General features: G+C 45.7%; 1 protein-coding gene and 1 long non-coding RNA gene across 3 annotated transcripts in view; both read right to left on the bottom strand.

Annotated features, from left to right (window-relative positions):
* Positions 1 to 14,110, bottom strand: part of LOC144158581 (uncharacterized) — a 116,830-nt gene that overhangs the window by 23,231 nt on the left and 79,489 nt on the right. The gene's annotated exons all lie outside the window — the stretch shown is intronic.
* Positions 3,144 to 11,927, bottom strand: LOC144158573 (uncharacterized). 2 transcript variants are annotated; one of them, XR_013320130.1, is made up of 3 exons: positions 11,672 to 11,920; positions 10,836 to 10,955; positions 3,144 to 3,793 (listed from the first exon to the last, which is right to left on the bottom strand). It is a non-coding gene; the product is annotated as an uncharacterized LOC144158573 (long non-coding RNA). The 2 variants fall into 2 exon arrangements; XR_013320131.1 differs by lacking the exon at positions 3,144 to 3,793 and adding an exon at positions 4,100 to 4,676 and having other exon boundaries at positions 11,672 to 11,927.

Raw genomic sequence — 14,110 nt, 5'->3', positions numbered from 1 at the left:
CTGGATAGAGTAAAAATACTGAAGAGTAAATTATGCTAGGCTTATACATTGCACAGCGTAGCTGTAAGCATCAAAATTCAACTTTTTAGGTTTCAGGAGGAAAAGCTCAGCATAACTTGGGCCAACTATGAAGGTTAACTGCAGTGGAGGGCTATAGGTTAAGTCAGGCCACCTATAAATCTTTGACATGCTTCGAAATCTTGGCACACAGGCATTTTTTTTTCTGTTCTACCTAAACCAATGCTTTGGACTTTGGCCAAATGTTTTGTACGGGTTAAACTGCACAATGCAATTCCAAATAAGAATTGAACAAACGTACTGTTGTGTCCATTCGAGAATCCAGTGCTTGCCCAATATCGAAAATTGCCTCCAGCAATCGATTCAAGAAATGTACTTGTATGTCCAAGAGACAAGCTCAAATAAAAAGTTACCCTACTTCAACTGCATTCCTTGCATATTTATTTATTTGAAAATATTTAGCACGAAAACAACAGAATGGTACAAACAGGCAGTGCTGTCACTTTTCGTGCTCTCTCTCTCGTGCTGTGTTGTTTTTCCACCGTTCATTAATTTTAAAAATATGCCACATTTGCCATTTTAGTTGTTTTTATTTGTTTTGATGTTATGCTGTGTTGCCAACGAAACTTTGTAAATGTCTTCCCAAGAAAAAATATGAATACCTAGCATTTGTAAGTGTATGCTTCTTGATGGATAGCAACTCTCACTATATGAAAGTGAAGCCAAGAAAACACCAAAGTCATCACAAACACTGAAGAATGTTTATTGACATGGCATCACATCACTTGCTGGACAAGCAACAAGGCACCATAATGCTGCTCACACAAGAGTGCGAAGCATGCTCCGCGGCTAAAACCACTTGATAAAAATACAAGCAGGCGCTTATCTGCCCCAAGGTGACCCTGAATGAAAATGTGACATGCGCAACACTGGAAATCAACAAAAGTTATTGGGTCAGGCATAAGTGAAAAGTGCGGGCAAAAGTCGAGGGCACTTTCATGTGTTGGATGACGAGACTGCTGGCACAAGACGGGAAGGATCGAAGGGTGGTAACTCAGTATTGTATGGTTACAAATACGTGCAGATTGCTACTCACTGGACCAAAAGTGCTTGAAGACCCTGATTTTAAAGCAAAACTTTCTATGACTCACAGTGGAATATGCCATGCCAAAAAGGCATTGCAGAAAAGCCAACTTTTTCTGACAATGATAATGATCGTGGGTAAAGAAGTGCTGAAAGAAAAAAACGCTTCCTGCAGTCAGAAACAAATCAGGACCCTCGCGGTGTGAAACCAACATCTATTCCGTGACACCATTGCAACATGGTCAAAGTAGTTTGAATCTGGATAGCGGTGCATCGAGATGCAAAATTAGACAAAAATGGTGCACCTCACATTCTAATGACGACGACAGTTGAACACGAAGCTTTCGTCAAGCAAAATCAAGCGGCGAAGTTTCAAAGCCACTGCGATCAAAAGTCCAAACAGCATGCAAGTAAAAGTGATAGCTCAAACAGGCAACGTCCAAGCTCAGATGACAATCAAGCAAGGAATCACTTACGAGAAAACTGAGTTAAACTGAAAGGCAGGTTCTCCTAGACACCCTTCCCACTAACTTATAACCAAATTCCTTAAATGATCTCTTGCGTCCCTCGTACCCACCTAATTTAGCGGAGGCAGTGTGGGACACACTCCTGCATTTCATATACCGACCCACTATTTTTCCCTTGCTATTTCCCACCCATACCCGTCGTGAACTTTAACTAATCGCTACTTCTAAGGGGGTCTGATGCACTAGCAAGAGGCCCCCGGGTGTTTTTTTTACATTTCAATAAACGTTAATAAAAAAAAAGCCATTATTGTTGTAAGACAAAAGCGTGCACGTTTTTTTCCTTGCAATTACAGCAACTAATGAACACATGACAGAACAAGTAACAGAGAGCAATGATGAAAGTGACAACCACAGATTTGCACATAACTGTGAAGAGGAACTATCTGGATAGAAGACTGAGCAATAGAAGAGCACAGCAGCTGCGGCTGAACCTTCCCACGCAGCTGAACAGAGACGAAGAATACGGCAAATGGACAAAATTAAGGGTTGGGAGTCTTAGTAGCCACTGTACTTTCTTATCAACCAGGCGTATGGCTGGATGGCATAGATGAACAGCAACGTGGGAGCTAGAGGACTGCTTGCTGGCGACACTACTACCACCCAGTAGTCTGTACTCCACAGTACACAGTAGGAGGAAACAAACTGGAAGTGGGACTGCGAATTGCCATGATGTTAGAAATGAAAAAAGTGCTGCATGGCTGTCACAAGTCAAGGTCAATCACCTTTAAGGGGAGGTGCCAAAACCCCTTAGAGAGGGGATGAAGACTTAGAGAGAGGATGAAGACATGACATTTGAATCTAGTGGCTAAAAATGAACCATTCATGTAGCACCCCACCGCAAAAGGGGATTGATCTTCACTCATTTCCTGAAATAAAGTTTAAAAGCAATTCATCCAGGGCAGTTGCCACCAGCACCCTAGAGTAGTATGGTGGAAACACACCACAATCTTTGCTTTTGGGGTCTTTTACCGGGCTGTCTACCAAAAAACTCAAATTCTTTTTTTCTAAGGGGGCACCCTGGTCTTAAACAAAAAAAACAACATGGTTTTTACAGTTAGGACGATAAAAATTGGGTGATGCATGTGGTTTTTCATTGAAATTGTAGATATGAAGTTTGTTTCTGTGTAAAACAACTATATTCAACTTTATTTGGCTTTTATGTTTGATTTTTTGACAGCCTTTGTAAAAAAACTGCTTGAGGGATGCAGCTGAACAAGGTACCGGTGAACTGTGCACAAATCAAGGACTGACTGCCATAAGACTAACATTATCATTATATATGGTCTGTAGCAGAAATGACAGCTGTTTGAAGTTTGGGCCTGGATGGCAACACCAGTTTTCCTGATTCCCATTTTCTAGGCCCAAACTTCACATGGCTGTAACTTCTCCTACAGACCAGATAGAATGATAATGCTAGTATTATTGCACTCCTTGACTTGTGCACAGTTAACTGGTACTTTATTCAGCAGCGCCCCTCCAGCAGTTTTTTTATAAAGGCTGTCTTAACGTCAAACATACAAATCCAAATAAATGTGAATAGAGTCGTATTACACAGAAACAAATTTCATATCTACAGTTTCAATGAAAAACCACATGCATCCCCCGATTCTTATCATCATAACTGTAAAAATAAAGTTTTTGATCAAAAACTGATGTTCCTTTTTAACTCGAAGCTTTCTGGCCAGCTCCGGCCTCAAAGGTCAGCTGCGCCTGATCAAAAGGACTGTCAACGCGGCTTGAGCTCAAGGCATCCTGGAATGAGGACACCTCTCTGAAGCATTTTGCGCATTTAATTAAAGTTTATTCTCGCTCTCTCTCTTGCGACTTGAGCCAAAGTCCAAAATCTAAACTGCTTCGACCGTATCAGAAGGGTGCAGTCTGACAGACAATGGTTTCATAATGCAAGGGACACTGGTTCCATTATGACCATGGAAAGCGTTTTTTCTTGAGGTGCTTGATGTGCTTTTGCTTATCCTCATCGCTTTGTGAAACTCACTGTGTAAAGTTAGCTTTCCTGCAGTGCATTATGTAGCCACATTGAATGTAATCAGTGAGGTCCTGAAAGCTTCACTTTAACAACAGGAGTTACGTGCTTGTCAAGACCCTCGTCTCACAGCAAACTTCTCTTCACCAGCAGGCACAGGCTAGAGCCCAGTCAGCAGGTGCTGCAAAGACATGATGAGAGTATTTAAGCACGAACCTCAAGATGGAAAGGAGGTGGAGCAAAGAGCAAGAAAAATGCATCAGGAGGAGACTGCAAGCTCTGGGATGAGCAAGCTAGGTGTGGTGCTGTCAGGACACTGATGTCATAACCAAAGCCTGGGAACAAGCGGAGCAATAGCGCAGTTGTTCCAGCCTCCTCTGGAACAGCGATTCAGCTTCTCATGACTACCATCTTAGCGACCATGACTGCTCTAAAAAATTTGACACAATAGCAGAGAACCTTTCAGAAATACTGGAGCGCAACCCAATAGATGGTATTCACTGAAAATTTCAGAGGGAGATTTCTTCACCCGACAACACTGGAAACCACCACGTCTGTGCCTGCGCATTGTGCCCACACCTCGCAGAAAAAAGAAAACCTCGGTGCATATCGTCTGCACCACTTCAACCTGATTGTCGGCCTTAGTATTAAGAGAAGACCTATTAATTGCACTCAAATTACGTGGTGGTGCTCTCCTTGCCCTCAAGAACTTTGCATCACTGTAGAGTGAAACTGCGGCTATGAACGAAAGCGACACGGCATGCCAGAGGCAACGCTGCAGTCGCCTGCGACTACCGATGTTGACACAAGTGCCATTTAATGAACAGTTGAAAACAAAAACCAAATATTGCTTTCGAAGAAATGCTTTATGCACACGCCGGTTTATATTTATATTCTATATTTATATTAAATGAAGCCAGTGCACGTGATGCCATCTCCCGAGTTGTGCCATGCTTGCACCGCTCACCCCCTTGCTGGTAGCCATGTGCTCGTACCGTGGTCAACCTCAAGTCTTCACCCCTTTCCTTTGAAATCCTTTGTGTACACGCACAACTCACCACATGCTATCGAAAAAGAAGAAATAAAAACGTGCATCACTAGAAAGCATAGCTGCTACCCCAGCAACAAGTGGAGGGGGCACCCTTTTGTTTGTTTTGCCCGAGACGACTGCCTAGAATGGCGGATTACCAGCCCGCGCATGTGCAGATTGGCAATAGAAAAAGGTCCATTACTGCAATCTCATGGAGTCCGACGTATCACAGACGCTGCGGCACATACATGGCGGCGCACACACAGGGTCGCCCACTTGTGGGCCACACCAGTGAATACAACCTATGAAGTGCTATACCCACCACCGATATAGCATTATCTAGGTGCAGTCAGAAACACTTTTTTATATGTTTACACGTACTTTCAAGCGTTCGGAGGGTCAACATGGCTGCTTGTCACTGCTTCTGACCGATCATCCATGGGTCGATCCCACCAATCTGGCTGCCACAAATCACGGTAATAACGCGGAAGTCTTCAATTGTGGGCCGGACTGACACACACGATTCGCGCCAGGGCTGTCAAGCTGGTGTGGCAACTTTCTGATCGCGGCGTTAACACGCCACAGTGGTTCGAACACTTTCCCAGTATGAAGGTAGCTATTTCTGTCGTCGTTGGTTTGTCGCATAGCATGCTTTATTGATGTTTAAGTTCAATACCTGGCAAGCTTCTCTAGCTCGCCCAGAATTTCTCGATACGCAACTCTGAGCTGACGTGTGAGCACGTCTGTTTGTCGTGTGGTTCCTTGTTAATGAGCCAGACCATGCAACTGAACGGTGCGAATGCAGATTTGATGCTTTCAGCACGTTTCACTTTTTTCTTCGATCAACAAGAGAGAAACTGTCAGTAATGCTCGTAGAAAGACGGGGCGAGTCAGAAATGCTGCTTGGACACTTCCTAGTACCATATAAATAGTGTACTTAATCTTCCCGAGAGCCAAAGCATCATTTTAGGTTGTAGTGAAACAGACCAGAAAACACCCCTGCCCTTTTTCTTGTCCGTTCTCTTTGAAGCACTCCTTTGTTTATGTATTGAAAACCAATTTGTGCAGCGGCACACTTCATTAGTTATTTGTGTATATGGCTAATTTTTCACATTTTAACATTTATATGTTCTCATTGTAGTATGATACTAATCTTGATCAGTGCATTTTTGAAGCAGAGGTGTTTTCTTCAGGTGGCAGTTCCTTTTCTCTACAAAAAAGTGCTTGCTGTAAACAGCATCAAACAACAAAAAAGGAAATCTGTTTTAAGTAAGGAGGAAAAAGGTTTCACGTCAATTTATAAGGCTGAGACAAAGATTATGGCACTCACTACACGTTTTGCGGTTCCCGTAGGGCTAACAAGCGATTTGCAAAAAACTGGACAACACTTCCCATGGTGCGGAAACCGAAGATGTACTCCTGCAATTAAAACACGGAATTATCGCTGCCCCTTCAAAGGTAGATAATTGAACCATTTTGGCACTTGATCTTTAGAAAGCTTTGATCGCGTATCACACCAGGCTATTTTGTGTAACGTTGCCACTTTCACTCCGGGTCGTTGCACATACAACTATATCCGTAACTTCCTTTCGGACCACACGGCTGTTATTCAGCTCGGTGACCTACAATCCGACACTATCCATTTCCCAACCATTGGCACGCCTCAAGGCGCAGTATTATCCCCACTCCTATTTAACACTGCCCTAATCCACCTTCCCAGTAAGCTCGCCGCGATCCCTCGCTTACTCCACAGCATATACGCCGATAATATTACGCTGTGGACCACCAGAGGCAGCGACTTTCAAATCGAGGAGGTTCTCTAACAGGGAGCTGACTTAGTTACCACCGCCGCGCAAGTTGGGCTTGGATGCTCACCTGAAAAATCTGAGCTTTTAATCCTCCCTGCCAAATCAACCGGCAACCCAGCCCAGACACCCACCATTGAGGTCCGGATTGATGGTAGAGATGTTCCCCAAGTGGTAGTCCTGAAAATACTTGGGCTCTGCATACAGCGCAATTGTGCAAACATTAAGTACCTAGCACAGCTGACTTCTCAGGTGAATCAGACGATCGCCCTCATCCGCAGGATTGCTGCCCGCTACAAGGGGTTCAAAGAAACGGAGCGTATCCGGCTGATACAGGCATTTGGGCTCAGCCTTCTCACTTACTCTCTCCCGTATCTCTTGCCCTCGCGTACCGAACTCTCTAAAGTCAACTGCCTCATTCGAAAGACCTAAAAAACGGCGCTACAAATCCCTCAGAGCACTACCACTGCCAGACTCGAGAAACTCGGCATTTACAATACTGCGGAGGAACTCATTGAAGCCCACCTTATCGGTCAGCTAAATAGGCTCTCATCCACCCCCACCGGTCACACTCTCCTTGTTACTCTTAACCTTAAAGCCCCTATCCTCTGCGATGACAGGCTCCCGGTACCAGCCGACATTCATGGCTCCCTCACTATTTACCCTTTACCGCGCAATATCACCCTGTTTTCAACAAGCAGCGTAGGGAACTACGAGCACAAGCACTTACAGAGAAATACCCCGTCCACCCCACTACAGTTTACGTGGACGCAGCTTGCTATCGATGGCAGGATGCATACGCTGTCGCAGTAGTAATCAACTATCCCAACACTCCTCCTCTTAAATCCCAAACAGACCGCACCAACTGACCCGCTGAGGCGGAAGAGGCGGCAATAGGTGACCGGTAAAAAGCGCAAATGCTCATGGGTGCATTGTCTGCTCCCGCGGAGTTCTGTTACTTCCGGTTCGAGAGCTCTCCTGGCCTCCCATACGCCGACGGCTTTCACGCGCGCTTGTGCTTGTTGTTTATCTGTTTCCACTGAAAAAAAAAAAACCGCTCATGCTTCGCACATTCAAGGTGTAACAACAATGAATTCTACTAGGGGCTTCTCTGAAAGGTTAGCACTCTGTGATAAATAAACAACACGAACACACGCACGTGAAAGCCGCCGGCGTACGGGAGACCAGGCGAGATCTCGAACCGGAAGTGGCTGGAGCAGACAACGTACCCATGAGCCTTTGCGCTTTTTATCGGTCACCTATTGCGCTAGCCCTTACACATAGGCCACCCCCTATCACTATCGTCTCGGATTCGAAAACGGCCATTCGAAATTACGCCAGAGGCATGATCTCGCCCTTGGCGCTCGGAATTCTCCTCAAAAATCCTCCTACCATACAAATAAAGCTGATCTGGACTCCGGCCCACATGGGTGTGGGGGGAAATGAGGCAGCACATAGGGCCGCTCGAGAGCTCACCGTCCGAGCAGGCCCTAGCCTCGAACCCTTTCACGGAGCCCTATCAGCTCGGGACAGTCTCTTGACCTTCCAAGACATTACGGCACATTACCGCCTCTCACGCCGCCAGCTCCCCCCCGCACACCCGGATTTATCCAACAGGGAAGAACGGCTATGGCGACTGGTGCAAACCCATACCCTCCCATGTCGCTACCACCTGCACCATATTTATCCTTCCGTCTACCCCTCCACCAACTGCACGGCCTGTGGAGCAGTGGAAACACTGGACCATCTTCTTTGGAACTGTCCCCACAACCCCTATCCTCTCTTAGCAGACGGTGGGCACTGGGCTGAGGCACTGGGCAGCTCCGACCTGTCTACCCAACGGGTGGTCACGGCGAGGGCTGCTGCGGACACCGGTACGCCGGTCACCACGTCCCCTAAGGGGCCTTTAAAGGCTCAATAAAATGTTTGTCCTCCTCCTCCCATGGTGCGGTCACATGCGGTTCTGCACAGATGGCATCTGGCCCCATTTTGTCTGACTGGCAATGAAAACTGCCTGCTTGAAAATAACAGACATTTTTAAGCCACATTTATATTCAGGCAAAAAGTGTTGTGCAGCCATTGCATGTAATGTTGCCTAGTATGAAAAATTGTGCTCAATAGGTTTCTGAGGAAAGCTGGTTTCGAGAATTGCATTGTGCCATAGGACAAAACAAAATTAACTATAAATGAAAAACAACACAACAAAAGTCCTGAGTTTTGCCATGCATATTTTTGTGCTCCTTTTCTATCATGTTTACAACCAACATAGCCATACTGTTAATTACATTGCACCTTTGGTCTCATAGGTCACCCAGAAAGGAAATCAACTGAATTCGAGGAAGTAGTGTAAGGAAAATTCACTTTATATTGTGAAACAACAACAGTATTAATGTATTCTTGAAAGCGTAAGAAACAACAGCCTCGCCTGGACCTTTTGCAAATGTAAAATAGTTTCTTCTTGTCTTCTTTTTATTTTATGGTGAAGGAATGGGGCTGCTTCTTTTCCTGCAGCTTGTTAAGTTGGCCATTTTTTATGTGATCAGGTATTTAAGCATTCAGGAGTAGACGTGTCCTGATCAGGTATATCTTGAGTCCAACTGAGTAAAGCTTATTCTGATTTTTATCATGCTAAGGGTCATATTCCGAATGCTCCCCATGAGCACAAACGAGTTGCAGTGAATGAATGAAGATAGCACGGAATTCTTTTATCAACACGTAAATGCCTAAGACTAGTTCACATACTTGAACAAATCACAAGCACACCATAAACTTAATGCGGTTGCCCAGCAGTTGGGCAACACGCCACTATTTAAACTAAATGCATATGTTACTCGATAGTTTCCCTCCAGCTTAGAGACTGCCTTTTCCATGTATTTTCTAGTTCATAAATATACCATAGAATGCTTGGCTGCAGCAGCTCTCATAAATTACAAAATGACAAGAATAAGATGGGCATTGCTTCCACAGATGATCCCTTTGTATCATTCCTGACATGAAATAGCCAAGTGAATCTTTTGACCTTGGTAACAAATTGTTTCAAAGCACAGTGCAAACCGTGATGAACAAACAGCATTGCGTCAGGTGCATAGCCTGCGACACTGTCCAGCTGAAAAAAATATCTAATGTCTTTCTGCTTCATTTTCCCGTGTCTACATATGCAAAGTGCCTTTATTAACAATAAAAGCAGGGCGGTAGGAGGGGTGTAAAACGTTTAAAGAGCGCACTGCAAAATAATGTGACACGGTTTTTTTAAACATTATGTATGAGCTGCCTCACGTAAGAGGCATTTCTTACAACATTCTTAGCCCTGTATGGCTTTCTCACACAGCTTAGATGTCGTGCGAAAAAGGCAACTTAGTCTAACAGCTCAAGGCGAGGTAGGTGCACCTTCTCCCGTTTGCACTCAAGAGTTTACATGAAAAGGCATTAAGTAATTGCATCATAATCGAGTAAACTGAGGTCACTTCACACTATGAGGCACATGGCAGTTGGTAGAACTCTCACTCAAGGATCTTTAGCGTAAACCAAGACATCGTGTACAGAAGGTTAATTTTTTTGGCTTTATAAATTCAATGCAGCCCCGGCAGCCAAGAATCGAACCCAAGACATTGTACATCCCTGCAGCCATAGGAAACAATGTGAGATCTGAGCAATCTGGCACCTGAGAAATCTCATTAAGACGAATAAAGCTACCGTGCGATATTACTTAGTGTTTACAAAAACCAAGGATAGACAGCATAGGGGCACTAGATACATCCTTGCTTACACAAAACTCAAGAGTAAAATTAAAAAATATATATATATGACGCGGGCATCCGAGGCACGGTATATCTATGGTGTTGACTAACACCATGTACTGTGCCCTGGCCGACCACATAATTTATGTTCCTGCCTCCACTGGAAGCTGGAAAGCACTGTAAACGGCCCTGTGGTCAGCCATAACCCATTACACGCCCAAGACTACAGTGCAAACTGTTGTGACGGAAACCACGTACGGTGCTGTTTGCACGAAGGTCACGCCAGCCCACCTCATAGATTGTGCTATATCGGTAGTGCATATAACAATTTCTGGTGGGACTTCACTAGGTGGTACATATAGCATCATCCATAAATTTTCAACAGTAAAAAAATGAAGGTAGTAATTAAGCAGTGCATGAGCTATCCCTACCTCTTCATTGTTTCACTAGTTACTGAAAGACTTGTATTTGAAAATGTCAGGCTGGAATGGATGCATAGACCAGGTTGGTTTTTTGACATTGGCATAAATAACTAAACTTGATTTTTAGTACACACGCTGCTGTCTTCATGGCTATCAACTACCGTGTTACTGTAAACCCTCGCTTGAAATGTACACGGAGTGAGAACGCACTGGTGGATCTAAAGTATACCATCAAATAGAAGCCAGGAAAAGTCGGGAACCCGTTTGGTTGTGACAAGTGGCCTGCACTAGAATGGCAGGATGAGTGCTGCAGGCAGGCTAGGGGCACCGTGACTGCAGTCAGGAGATGCTGCAAGAGAAATAAATGGAACGTGAGGAATGAAGCACCGTTGAGGCAGCAGTAAGTAAACAATCTAGGATGACTAAAAAAAGGGCAAACGAAAGCGAAGACCACACAAGCAGTGCTCTTGCCCGCCCTGCGTTATCCAGGTCGTTCCCGCTGAATTTCCATCGGTTATTGAACGCCGATTGGCCCCACTATTAAAGATGAAAACACATAACGACGTAAGCATCCCTTGGCAGGCACTCCGGGCAGCAAAAGTGCTGGATGCAGCAACGAGTGCAACAGGCTAAAGTAGCGTGTTACAACGCCCTCACGAACAACACGCACACACGAAAACCTTGCCAACAGGGACCTGTCACGCTCCTAACTTCACCAACAGATCGTACTGCAAGTTCATTTTTGTTACAATATTAAGATCGGTTAGCACAAGGCACGTTGTCTAGAAAAAGCGTCGAGGAAAACAAGTGATGTTAATGACGCCACATTAAAGAGACAAGGAAACGTCATGGGCGAGACGGGTTTGCAATGCGAGCGAGTTCCCGCGCCGTGCAACAAACCGTCAACAGCTCGCGATCGCCGACAGACGCGAACAGAGAATGCAAGACGGTGAGAACGCGCCGTTAAGAATTTCGTAAACGACGCTAATATAACTGCCGCGAGCAGAAAGCAAGCTTCGCAGTAGGAGATATGCGAACTGATTGCAAACCCGCCAAAAAACTCACCTGGTCGGCCGATGGTGGACAGTTGAACGCCCACAGATAACTGCAAAGCTGCAGTGCCAGAAGACGCTGGAGCTGTTGAACGACGACTGACAGGGCGACAACCATCGCCAGTTTATGAATTCTTGCGTTGTGAACGCGACTACTTGAATCGCTACGGCACGTACGCCGTGTAGGCAGCACTCGGAAAAATGTAAACATACCGCGCGGGAACGCTGCGAGCAAACGTGACGTCACATCCGCCTAGCAATGCTCCTCACCCGCCCAAAAGGTCGGTTAATTCCTCTCCTGAAGGGCGGGACGCCCTGTCCGGCCATCAACAGATCGAGGTCGTGACGTCACAGCCAAAAGTCACGTGATAAAGACATTTTCGTCACTTCCTGAGCCGTGGGCTTTTTTGTTGTTTTTACTTTTATCACGAAGGCACTGCACGTTGTGTAAGAAGCTATGCCTGCGGTAAGGTGTTTTTTAATTACTGTTGCGCAAGTACGCCCTTCTGCAGCGGTGGGTTCGCTTTGGCGTTTGTTTGATGCCCGAGTTTCTGTCAACGTAGCCGCTAACCGCGCTATATGTTGTCGTGGATGGTTGCTTACACGATTGTCAAGAGAAGCGTCGAGCTGTTGGTTGATGAACGCGTCGCGTATCTGCTGCAAGCGTGTTGCTCATGTTGCCTGTTCGGCAGTCACTGACTCCACCATAACTCCGCTGTCGTACCAGTATAAGGCCCATAAAAAGTTTGAATGACCGATGTCGTACTGCACCAAAACAAAACAAAAAAAGTATCGCGGCAGCTAGGGCGGTAAGCTCGAGCATTCGTGTGTGGTAGATTCATCAGACCTTGGGTGCAGTCTTTGCCAGGAACGTTGCCAAAGGGGGGCTGTGGGTTCGAACCTCCTCCTAAAATTTTTCGGGCAGCGCTTTAAGCGAGCATTGGTGTTCCCTTGGGCAAAACTCCTGCCTTCCGATAGCCCAAAACTCCTTCCGAAAAAACTTTCTGGCTACGGCCCTGGTCTTTGCTGATGCTTGCTTGCAACTGCGTGCTTTAATTTTGATTTGTCTTAACGAACAGGCACGATGCGGAAGCGAGCCAATCTTTGCTTTCCACAGTACGAAGTCCTAGCTAGGCTAGGTGCAGTGAGGTGCCGAAGACCTTGTGGACACTGCGGACGAACGAATAATGTTTTAATGTTGGCTTCATGCTTTTCAGAACTCGGTTTGGGATTATGAGTGCTTCATTTTAAATAACTCTCTTCCTTGAAGATTGCTGTACTAGCATTCATGCCTGGCACTTGAACTGAAACTCTGCATTGGCGAGAAGGAGAGGGCTTGGGCAAGCAATTTATCGCACACCCGAGTGCTGGGTGGGTCACGTCTTACATATCTGTCGTTGCAGCTACGTAGATTTTTTCTGTTGTGTCCAACCAATGCACCCAAATAGCCAGTACACGGAATGTGTTTGGCATCTGCGTCCTACAAAACATTTCTCCGTTCGTGCATCGTGTGTATGTCGTAAAATTCTTCTGTGGTGGTGGAGCTGCTCGAAAGCAGAGCAAACTGTTAGAAAGTTCATCTGGTGTCTTGCGACTTTCATCTGATTGATTGGTTGTAGGGTTTAACGCGCCGATGCAACGCAGGCGATGAGGCATGCCGTAGTGGACGGCTCCGGAATAATTTTGACCCCCTGGGGATCATTAACGCGCACTGAAATCTCGTACCCACGGGTGTTTTTGCTTTTCGCCTCCATAAGAAAAGCGGCTGCCGCGGTCGGGAATCGAACTTGCGACGTCGTGCTGAGCAGTCTTAGCCACTGAGCCACCGCGGCGGGTGTGAATTTCATCTATGCCACTTGTGCGCATACTCATTTTTGAAAAGGGAGAATTATATCATAGCCATCAAGTTCTTTTCAAAGAGGATGTAGCCATGAATTGCACCAGAACTTGCACTTTTCGTGAGCACTTTTCGGGGGCATTGGACGAAGCGTATGCCTGGAGGCTGTTCTTGCCTTTTGCAAATATTGAGATTGCTTTGCGGATGTTCAAACCTCTTAGATGACATGCACAAGAACCTACACTCAGTAATCCCTCATTAACTCAAACTCAGATACCTTGGAATACCGATTAAGTTGAAACATTTTCTCACCGTGCATTTACCTCCTGTAGGCACTATGTATTTGCCCCCCTTTATCAAAAACATCTTTTCGGGGGACCACTGATATCGCAGTACGTTGACAGAGAGGGCACAGGCAAAGTCTGTTACAGTTAGCTGATGAGGTTTACATTCGGACTCTCGGCTCCCACTACGCACTGAATGCGGTCATGAGTGGCACATTTATGAGGAGTACGCACTGTACAAGGCTGCTGTCCGCCGCCTACATCATTGAGATAGCTGTGGACGATGCAGCTGATCATGCAGACGACGAGAAGCCTCAAGAGCCTACAATGG

The sequence above is a fragment of the Haemaphysalis longicornis genome, unplaced genomic scaffold (genome assembly GCF_048455015.1).
Source record: "Haemaphysalis longicornis isolate Haplotype H1 unplaced genomic scaffold, Haemaphysalis longicornis Haplotype H1 scaffold_10, whole genome shotgun sequence".
Lineage (NCBI taxonomy): Eukaryota > Metazoa > Arthropoda > Arachnida > Ixodida > Ixodidae > Haemaphysalis > Haemaphysalis longicornis.
Note: the sequence above shows the minus strand (reverse complement) of the source record. Positions and strands in the feature narration are given on the sequence as shown.